The sequence below is a fragment of the Chiloscyllium plagiosum genome, chromosome 18 (genome assembly GCF_004010195.1).
Source record: "Chiloscyllium plagiosum isolate BGI_BamShark_2017 chromosome 18, ASM401019v2, whole genome shotgun sequence".
In the NCBI taxonomy this organism is placed as follows: Eukaryota; Metazoa; Chordata; class Chondrichthyes; order Orectolobiformes; family Hemiscylliidae; genus Chiloscyllium; species Chiloscyllium plagiosum.
This window is the reverse complement of record NC_057727.1, coordinates 25,689,782-25,698,984: the sequence shown is the minus strand read 5'-3', so window position 1 is coordinate 25,698,984 and position 9,203 is coordinate 25,689,782. Positions and strand designations below refer to the sequence as shown.

General features: G+C 43.4%; 1 protein-coding gene across 1 annotated transcript in view; it reads right to left on the bottom strand.

Moving 5' to 3' along the window:
• The window catches only part of fbln2 (fibulin 2), a 209,770-nt gene extending 200,799 nt beyond the window's left edge, over positions 1-8,971 (bottom strand). The window contains exon 1 of the mRNA XM_043707995.1: positions 8,906-8,971. The gene's annotated coding sequence lies outside the window, so the exon portion shown is untranslated. The remainder of the gene's footprint in view (positions 1-8,905) is intronic.
• Between the last annotated feature and the right edge of the window lie 232 nt (positions 8,972-9,203).

The following is a 9,203-nucleotide window of genomic DNA, read 5'->3' as shown; positions in this document are numbered from 1 at the left end:
GAATGTATGTGGGGAGTTCCTGGACTAGGGGGGATGGACAGTGTCGAGGTAGGTAGAGATATGTTCAGTGGGGCAGGAGCATGCTGAGACAATGGGTCGGCCAGGGTGGTCAGGCTTGTGGATCTTGGGAAGGAGGTAGAACCGGGCAGTGCAGGGTTCCCGGACTTTGAGTTTGGAAGCTGTGGGTGGGAGATCTCCTGAGGTGATGAGGTTCTGTATGGTCTGGGAGATGATGGTTTGGTGATGGGGGGTGGGGTCATGGTTGAGGGGGCAGTAGGAAGAGGTGTCCTCGAGTTGGCGTTTGGCTTCAGCTGTGTAGAAGTCAGTGCGCCAGACTACCACTGCGCCCCCTTTATCCGCTGGCTTAATGGTGTTGTGCTACTTTCTCCCCACCCCCACCCTCCTCTAGCTTATCTCTCCACGCTTCAGGCTCTCTGCCTTTATTCCTGATGAAGGGCTTTTGCCCGAAACGTCGATTTTGCTGCTCGTCGGATGCTGCCTGAATTGCTGTGCTCTTCCAGCACCACTGATCCAGAATCTGGTTTCCAGCACCTGCAGTCATTGTTTTTACCTAATTATCTGTATTACTTCATCAAGAACTCCAGCAGGTTGTTGCTCTTTGCGCTTTACAAACAGAAAACATAGAAAATAGGAACAGGAGTAAGCTATTCAATGCATCAATCCTGCCTTCCCATTCAATACCATAATTTTTGGTCGTCGGTTTCAACTGTACTCCTGCTCTCTCACCATAGCCCTTGGTCCGTTTGGAGTCTAAATCCGTGCTAGCTTTCCTTATTTAACCTGCATTTGAGCAAACGCCTACTAAAATTTCCCCAAATAATCATGTCTTGAAGCACCCTCCCCCCCCACTCACCCCACCACCATTAAACTGTCTAGCCTGCTATTGCTGGGCTTATCTTTGCACACCTTTTTTGAACAAGGCCATGACATTCGTATTTCTCCAGTCCTTTGGCACCACCCCTGAGCCTGTGGAAGACTGCAAAGTTATAGCCAATTTACTCCAGTTGGCTAGCCTTTGGCCCTTCATTTTCCACAATTTCTCTCAATTGCTGATTTGCTCAACAGTGTCCTCACCTTTGCTTTTGTCATCATTCCCAACAAAACCATTATTATGTCCCACACTGGTCGCTTCCTCATCTCCACTGCGTTAGAGATACAAAACATAATCTTGAAAGAAAAACGCAAATAACTTAATCTGTCTCCAGATCTGGCTAGGCCAGATAAACCAATTTTGCTTCTCACTGTCATCATGAAACACTGCACATTACACAAGGGTCAGCCTGGAGCTGACTTTTGAGAAACTTGAAACCTGTTGTGACTAACAACAAATCCCTCTGTTCAGCCTCTTCCAGCTACCCACTGAGCCAAACATCGTCTAAAGTTTCCTCTTGGCCTAACCTTGAATTCCCATCTTTGTCTAGTTTCTATCTCCTCCTCATGCCCTCTCTGAGTTTATCTTGTCCAAGAAATTCACCTTTTTCCATCTCAACCCAATTCTTACTAATATGATTACTGCCTAATAGGATCTCCAGGTTGGTTGATATTATCAAAAGTTCTCTCTTTAGGTTTTGACTCTCTCAGCCTTTAAATCTACCATCATCACCCTTCTCCTCAAGAATTACCCTTGACCCCATCACTCTTGAAAACTACTACTCCATCTTTGACCTGCCTTTCCTATCCAAAGTCCTTGAACAAGTTGCCACCTTCCAAGTCTATGTCCATTTTTCCCAGAACTCTGTGCTCAAACCATCAGTCAGAACACCTATGTCCTTCACAATATCAACTGACTCCACCTCTGCCTCAGCTCATTTGCTTTTTAATCCATTATTCATTGCTTTGTTTTTGTAACTAGGTCAACCAGGTGGACCTCATAGAATATAAGTTTCCTAATTGAGGACTGTTAACCTGGTCCAATCAGAGAGCCCTGGCTGGTAGATATAAACAGGAGTGTTTACGTTAGAGCCCGGGTGTCCTTGGAGAAGGAGCACGCGGTGTCGACCAACACCCTGTAGTTGTTCAGGGAGAGGTGGGCGCCGCAGGGAGTGGAGTGCATTATTTCTCCCTCCAACTCTATTTTGATTTAGTCCCTACCCTCCCCTTCACTGTTTTGATCACACAGCACTGCCCTTTGATGTGAAGGGCAGTGTTTGTCACTGGCCACCCGGGTGTTTTCCTATCTTCCTGGTGGTGGAATTTGAATAAAGATTTGTGCACTTTGTATCTCTCACTGTGTCTCACACCTGCACACACACACCATGGGTGCTGGGGATAAAATAAGCACTACCGCACTTAGGCGGTAGTGTGGAGGTTTATATAAAAAAAGAAAACAAAAAAACAAGGAGTGTCAGAGATGTTCACTCTGTGAGCTGGCTCTGAGGAAGCTGGATCCAGGCCAAGGATTTTCATGTGTAAATAAAGGGTGACTTAGTGACAGGATACCAGCCTCTGTGGAATTATCTCACATCCATTGTCATGTGTGGAAGAGAGATCCAAACATCTACCACCCTTCATGTGTCGAAGTGATTCCTAAATCTCTTTTGAATGGTCTGGCCCTAATTCTCAAATAATGCCTCTTGGAATCTCCAAGTCTCACCAACATCTTCATTTTGGAAATGCCTGAATGACCCTGGTGGAGTTCAGCCAGTTATCTGGCAGCGACCTTTGCTCAGGACAATTAAATTTGACATGAGGTCAGATCCAGTGACATAAATGGATATAGTTTATCTTTATCTACACTGTTCAAATATTTGAGGGACAAGCCACTTAGAATATTTAAAAGAGGTGCAGAAATTCAACTGACAATATCAAATTTTGGGCACGTAAGATCCAGTTCAGGCAAAATGAAACAACTGGGTGGGGTTGGGAGTAACCAAAGGGCCATCATGACCAAAATTGAAACATTTTTGGACCCGGACAGACAGATCACCATAGGGTAGAGGAGGGGCAGGGGAAGCAAATTTAATTGTCCTGAGCAAAGGTCGCTGCCAGATAACTGGCTGAACTCCACCAGGGTCATTCGATAACTGGCTGAACTCCACCAGGGTCATTCAGGCATTTCCAAAATGAAGATGTTGGTGAGACTTATGCTTGGTGAGCAGGAATAGAAGCAGACAGAGATGCATTGGTGGGCTGTACCCAGAGTGCCAATAAGGACATAAACTACCGCCAGTATCTCCCCCACATTTGTGGGAATGGCTGGTGTAATGTACCAGGCCAGACCCCCTCAAAACATTTCAAGAAAGTAGCCCAGACCTAACTTTGCTAGTTATTTTTGGCAACTGTAAAGTGAATATTTCAGAAGTGATGTCACTGGTCAAATCACTTAGTTTTAACCAAAACAGAATTTATTTACAAGATTACCAATGAAACACAAACAGGAGAACAGAATACTGAATAACATAACCTATCTGAAAACCCAACAGATCATCCCAATTTAACGGTGCTGTTCCCAATACTTGCAACAATCCCCATAAACACCCCTCGGCACCAAAGGTAAAATCAAACCCAGGGTGTTACAGGAGAGAAACCAGCCTGGATCTGCTTCTTTGGGTCCAGCAGCTTCAGAACACTACTGAGCTAAAACCAAATCAAACCAGAGAAAAGCTGAACTGGGAGAACTAGCCATTCCCCTTTCATGATACAAGTTTTTTTTAATTTAAAAGCCTTTCGCCTGAGGCAGTATCTGTTAGCTATAATCAAATCAGCCCTAAAACCCTTCAACTCAGACTTTTTGGAGTCTGTGTCTTTTATGATCTCTCTAAAAAAAAACAAGAGCAGCATAACCTTGTTAAAGGATCAGCATTGTCATGCCTGTTAAACCCTGAACTTGGTTACATGTTGACTATGCAGGTCCTTTCATTGGTTTGATGTTCTTAGTTATTGTGGTTGCCTACTCAACATGGCTGGATGGCATACAGTTTATTTGTCAAACATGGGACAATGATAGAAAAATTGTGAACATCTTTTGCAACATCCAAATTCCTGGTAGTGATGGTCACAGATAATGGGCCATTGTTTACCAGCCGGGAATTTGAGTATTTCCTAAAGTCAAATAGTATTTGTTATAGCAGGACAGCTCCGTACCATCCATCATCCAATGGTCTGGCAGAAAGAGCAGTCCAAAGGTAGGCTTAAAGAAACTGCCTACATCTTTACTAGATACCACATTGTCCCGGTTCCTAATTGATTATAGGACTACCCCTCATGCAACTACAGGGATAACTCCAGTAGAGATTCTAATGGGTAGAATACTCCTCAACAGGTTAAATCTGGGTGGGGGAGGGGGCGGCGAGGTGGGGGGTGGTGAACTGGCATCAGGAAAACAAGACGCTGCTAAGTGAGAGAGATATTTTACTTCAAGGGATGAAGTTTGGTATAGGAACCACAGGGATGGCCCTCCATGGGTGGGCATGGTTGACATGAGGTCAGATCCAGTGACATAAAAATTATTGGGAGGTGCGGCAGTCCTGAACGAGCACATGGACCATATAAGAGCTGCAAACCCACAAACGGTGCAGGAGCAAAACATGCCCGGCTCCTCAACAGCCTTTCTGACTGTTCCAGAACCCATGGGTTCTCCCTTTCTGTCAAGTGTTGAAGATATCTTGGACTCTGAGATAAACACAGCGAATGTCACCTCCTTGATGGCTTTGCTCCCTGAAGAGGAGAATGAATTTCTTCCGAGACACTCCGGCATAAGAGGCGAGCTACAATGTGTTACAGACCACCATATCAGACGCAGAGTTGGAGGAATCTGACCCAGTGCTAAAATGACCCAGGAGGAGTTATAAAAGAAAAGAACTGGCCTATGTTATCAGACTAAGATGCAGAGGGATGTACTACTCATAATAAGGTCAGCCAGGTGAACCTCATAGACTATGAGATCCTTGAATTGGGCTGTAAATCTGGTCCAATCAGGGAGACCTAGCTGACAGATATAAACAGGAGTTACAGAGGTTCTGTTCACTCTGAGAGCTAGCTCAGAGGAAGCTGGATCAGAGTCAAGGTCTTTCCACATGCAAATAAAGAGTGCCTTGGTTACAGAATACCAGCCTCTGTCGAGTTTTTTCAATTAGCTGAATTAATTATTCCAATACATCTCTGGCTGGCCTCCCACATTCTACTCTCTACAAACTTGAGGTCACCAAAAGCCTTGTTGCTATGACCGAGTGCACAACAAACCATGTTCTCTATTAGCTCAACTACATCAGCTCCGGATTAAGCAAGGTCTTTATATTAAAATTCTCATCTTTGTTTTCAAGTTCCTTCATGGCCTTGCCCCTGCCCATGTCTGAAATCTCCTCCAGCCTTACAATCTTCCAAGTGTCTGAATTAATCCGATCCTGGCTTCTTATATACCCCTAATGTGTATTCTTCCACATTGTTGGCTATGGTTTCAAGGCCCTAAATTCGAGTATTCCTTTTTTGCAACCTTCCCCTTTCTATCTCACTTTCCTCCTTCATGGCACTCTTTAAAATCTACTTCTTTGACTAGCTTTTTAGTCATCTGACCAATACGTACTTACATAGGTTAGTGCTATATGCATTCTTTCTCACAGTACTTCTGTAACATACAGAATACTCCTTAGGATAATTTATTTTATTAAAATAGGATGAGATAGAATGTCATTTCCCATTAATTCCTGTAGCCTTCTATTTATATGGTGCATCATTGGTCAGTAGAGATCTTCTAGATAATATTGGAAATGATGGTTAAAATCAAACTCTGACCGAGTAATTAAAATGCCTGATTTTATCTGCTCTCTCAATTTCTGCTAGGTGGCTAGGGTTAAAATCAGCCCGGCCTTTTATATTTAAGAATTGTAGTTTATCTTGTTTCGCAATCTAATATGAAGTTCCCAGTGGTGAAAAACGAGCTGGCGTGATCTTCAGAAAATCTGCGTTTCAATTTTCTTTCTGTTGAGTTGGAGTTGGTGTGACCACATTTGAAATCTTTCTACATGTAAAATGTTTAGTTGTGGGGAGAGTAATCACAGCTTTTTCTACTCAAGAAAGATGCCTACACATTTTTTTTAAGAAGTTGTCAGTACTTCTAACCAAACGTTCTTGCATGTATGTTGTCAATAAAATATGTTACATATTAAAGAAATGTCAGCACATTTTTCAGACGATGAAAGACAAAGAGTTCTTCAATGAGAAACAGAACCAATGGATTAACATACAATTCAAATCTACTAAATTTAGTACAATGTGATTTGGGAAAATGTAGCAATTGGTTATTTGGTTCACATGAAAAGACTTCTGTTCTGAATTAAAACTTGCTTACTCTGATGCTAAGATGAAGTGAAAACTTTTCTCACAGTGCTCATGTAAACCATCATAAATCCAAGTTGTGTGCCACATTTGTTAATGACACAACACTGGTGGTAACTTCCATTCAAATCAATGAATTGCTATACAAATTGGTCCATTTTCATTTGTCCATGAATTGTGGGTATCACTGACGGGACCAGGAATGATTGTCCATTGTAAATGTGCTTGAGAAACTGGCAGTAAGTCAAACATTTTATCCACTGCAATTCATATTCTTTATAAAGCGGTCATAAATTATATACATACCACATTTTGCCCACCCATAATTGCCCTTGAGAAAGTGATCCTGAGCTAATGGAAGGTGGCTAATGTAATCCTTTTATTTAGAATAGGGGGGAGACGGAAAGCCGGGAATTATAGACCAGTCAGCCTGACGTCGTTAGTGGGGAAAATGCTAGTCCATTATAAAAGATTTAGTAGCTGAACGCTTGGAAAAAAGTGGCAGGATTAGACACAGTCAGTATAGAGTCATGAAAGGGAAATCATGATTGACAAATCCACTTGAATTCTTCAATGTGATAACGAGTAAATTTGATGAGGGGAAGCCAGTGAATATGGTTTATTTTGACTTCAGAAAACTTTTGACAAAGTCCTAGATTAATGTGTAAAATTAAAGCATTTTGGATTGATGGAGTGGATTGAGATGGATAGAAAAACCGGTTGGCAGATAGGAAAGCAAAAGTAGGAATAAATAGGTCTTTTTCTGAATGGCAAGCAGTGACTAGTAGGGTACCACAGGGATCAGTGAAGGAGCCCAGCTATTTACAATATATATTAATGATTTAGATGAGGGAACTAAATGTAATGTCTCCAACCTTGCAGATGACACAGTGCTGAGTGGGTGGGTGAGCTGTGAAGAGAATGCAGAGTTGCCTCAGTGTGATTTGGACAGGCTGAGTGAGTGGGCAAATGCATGGCAGATGCAGCATGATGTGGATAAATGTGAGCTTTTCCACTTTAGTATAAAAAAAAGCTGATTAATATCTGATTGGCTATAAATTAAGAGAGGGAATATGCAACAAGGCCTCAGTGTCCTCACACTCCAATCACTGAAGATAAGGATGGTACCGAGATGGTAATGCAAGCAAATGTACATTGGTGCTATAGCTAAAGGATACAAGCACAGGAGTGGGGATGTCTAGCTGCAATTGTACAGGGCTTTGGTGAGACCACATTTGGGATATTATGCGTATTTTTGGTCTCTTTATCTGAGAAAAGATGTTCTTGCTGTGGAGGGAGTGCAGCAAAGGTTCACCAGACAAATTCCTGGGATGCCAGAACTGACGGCTGAGCTGAGGTTGAATCATGTAGAATAATATTTACTGGAGTTCAGAAGAATGAGGGGCGATCTTACAGAAACCTATAAAATTCAAAGAGACCATATAGGGTAAGTGCAGGAAGGCTGTTCCCGATGGCAGGGAGTCCCGTTACAGGGGTCACAATCTAAGGACACAGAATAAGTCATTTAGGACTGAGATGTGGAAAAACACCTTCAGCTAGGGTGTGGTGAGCCTGTGCAAATTGCTCCTACATTTCACAGTGGTTAGCACTGCTGCCTCACAGTGCCAGAGACCCGGGTTCAATTCCCGCCTCGGGCGACTGACTGTGTGGAGTTTGCACGTTCTCCCCGTGTCTGCGTGGGTTTCCTCCGGGTGCTCCGGTTTCCTCCCACAGTCTAAAAATGTGCAGGTCAGGTGAATTGGCCATGCTAAATTGCCCATAGTGTTAGGTGCAGGGGTAAATGTAGGGGAATGGGTCTGGGTGGGTTGTGCTTCGGCAGGTCGGTGTGGACTTGTTGGGCCGAAGGGCCTGTTTCCACACTGTAAGTAATCTAATCAGAAGGATCTGCGGATGCTGTAAATCAGAGGCAAAAACAGAAAAAAAAAAATTTCGAAAAGGATCAAAGGATATGGGGAAAAAGCAGGAGCAAGCTATTGAGTTGGATGATCAGCCATACTCATAATTAATGGCAGATTGACTTAAAAGGCTAAATGGCCTACCTATTTACTATGGTTCTGTGAGCTGTTGACATGAACTACTATAGTATGTGCGGTGTAGTTATATCCACAGTACTGTTTGTGAGGAAGGTTTGACCCTGTGAAAATGCAGTAACAGGGATCTATTTCCAAGTCAGGATGGTATAGGACTTGGAGGGAAACTTGCAGATGGTGGTGTTACCAAGCACCTGTCTCCTTGTCCTTTGATGCAGTAAAGGTTGTTAGATCGGCAAGTGCGGTCCAAGAAACTTCAATGAGTTCTTGCAGTGCATCTTGCACAACAGCTAGTCATCACCAGTAGAGGGTTTGAGTAGAGGGATTAAAAGAAATGTAAATGGGTGGCACAGTCTGAGGAAAAGTAGTGAGGTCTTCTGTGTGGCAGGACACAGGCCATGCAGGGTTAGTAATGTGGAGGTTGAGGTAGGAAGCAGTAAGTGAGGGAAGATTTGGCCTGCAGTAGTGAGAGTGGTAGAGCATGAGACTTGCTGGGAGGTGTGTGCAGTAGTAGAGATAGACAGAGTGCACAGTTGCAGAAAGTAAATGGTGGCACTTACCCAGTAAATCCAAGAAGCACATTGATCATTTTCTGACACAGCTGGGCATTCCTCTAGATAGCTGAGTCTGCACTGACCTTGCTGGCAACTGTGGAACTGGGTTGGAAAGGCCTGGTATTACAAACTTGCTCTGAATGTCCCGCGAGAAGAGGATTTGCCTCCTCTGCACCATGACCTCCAGATTCCTGTACACAATGTGACATGCTGATTTCCCCTTTTTGGTCCTATCTGGTACATGCCAGGAACCATGCGGTGTTTGTCTGGATGCACAAAGGCATTTTAAGGATGGCAACATCAC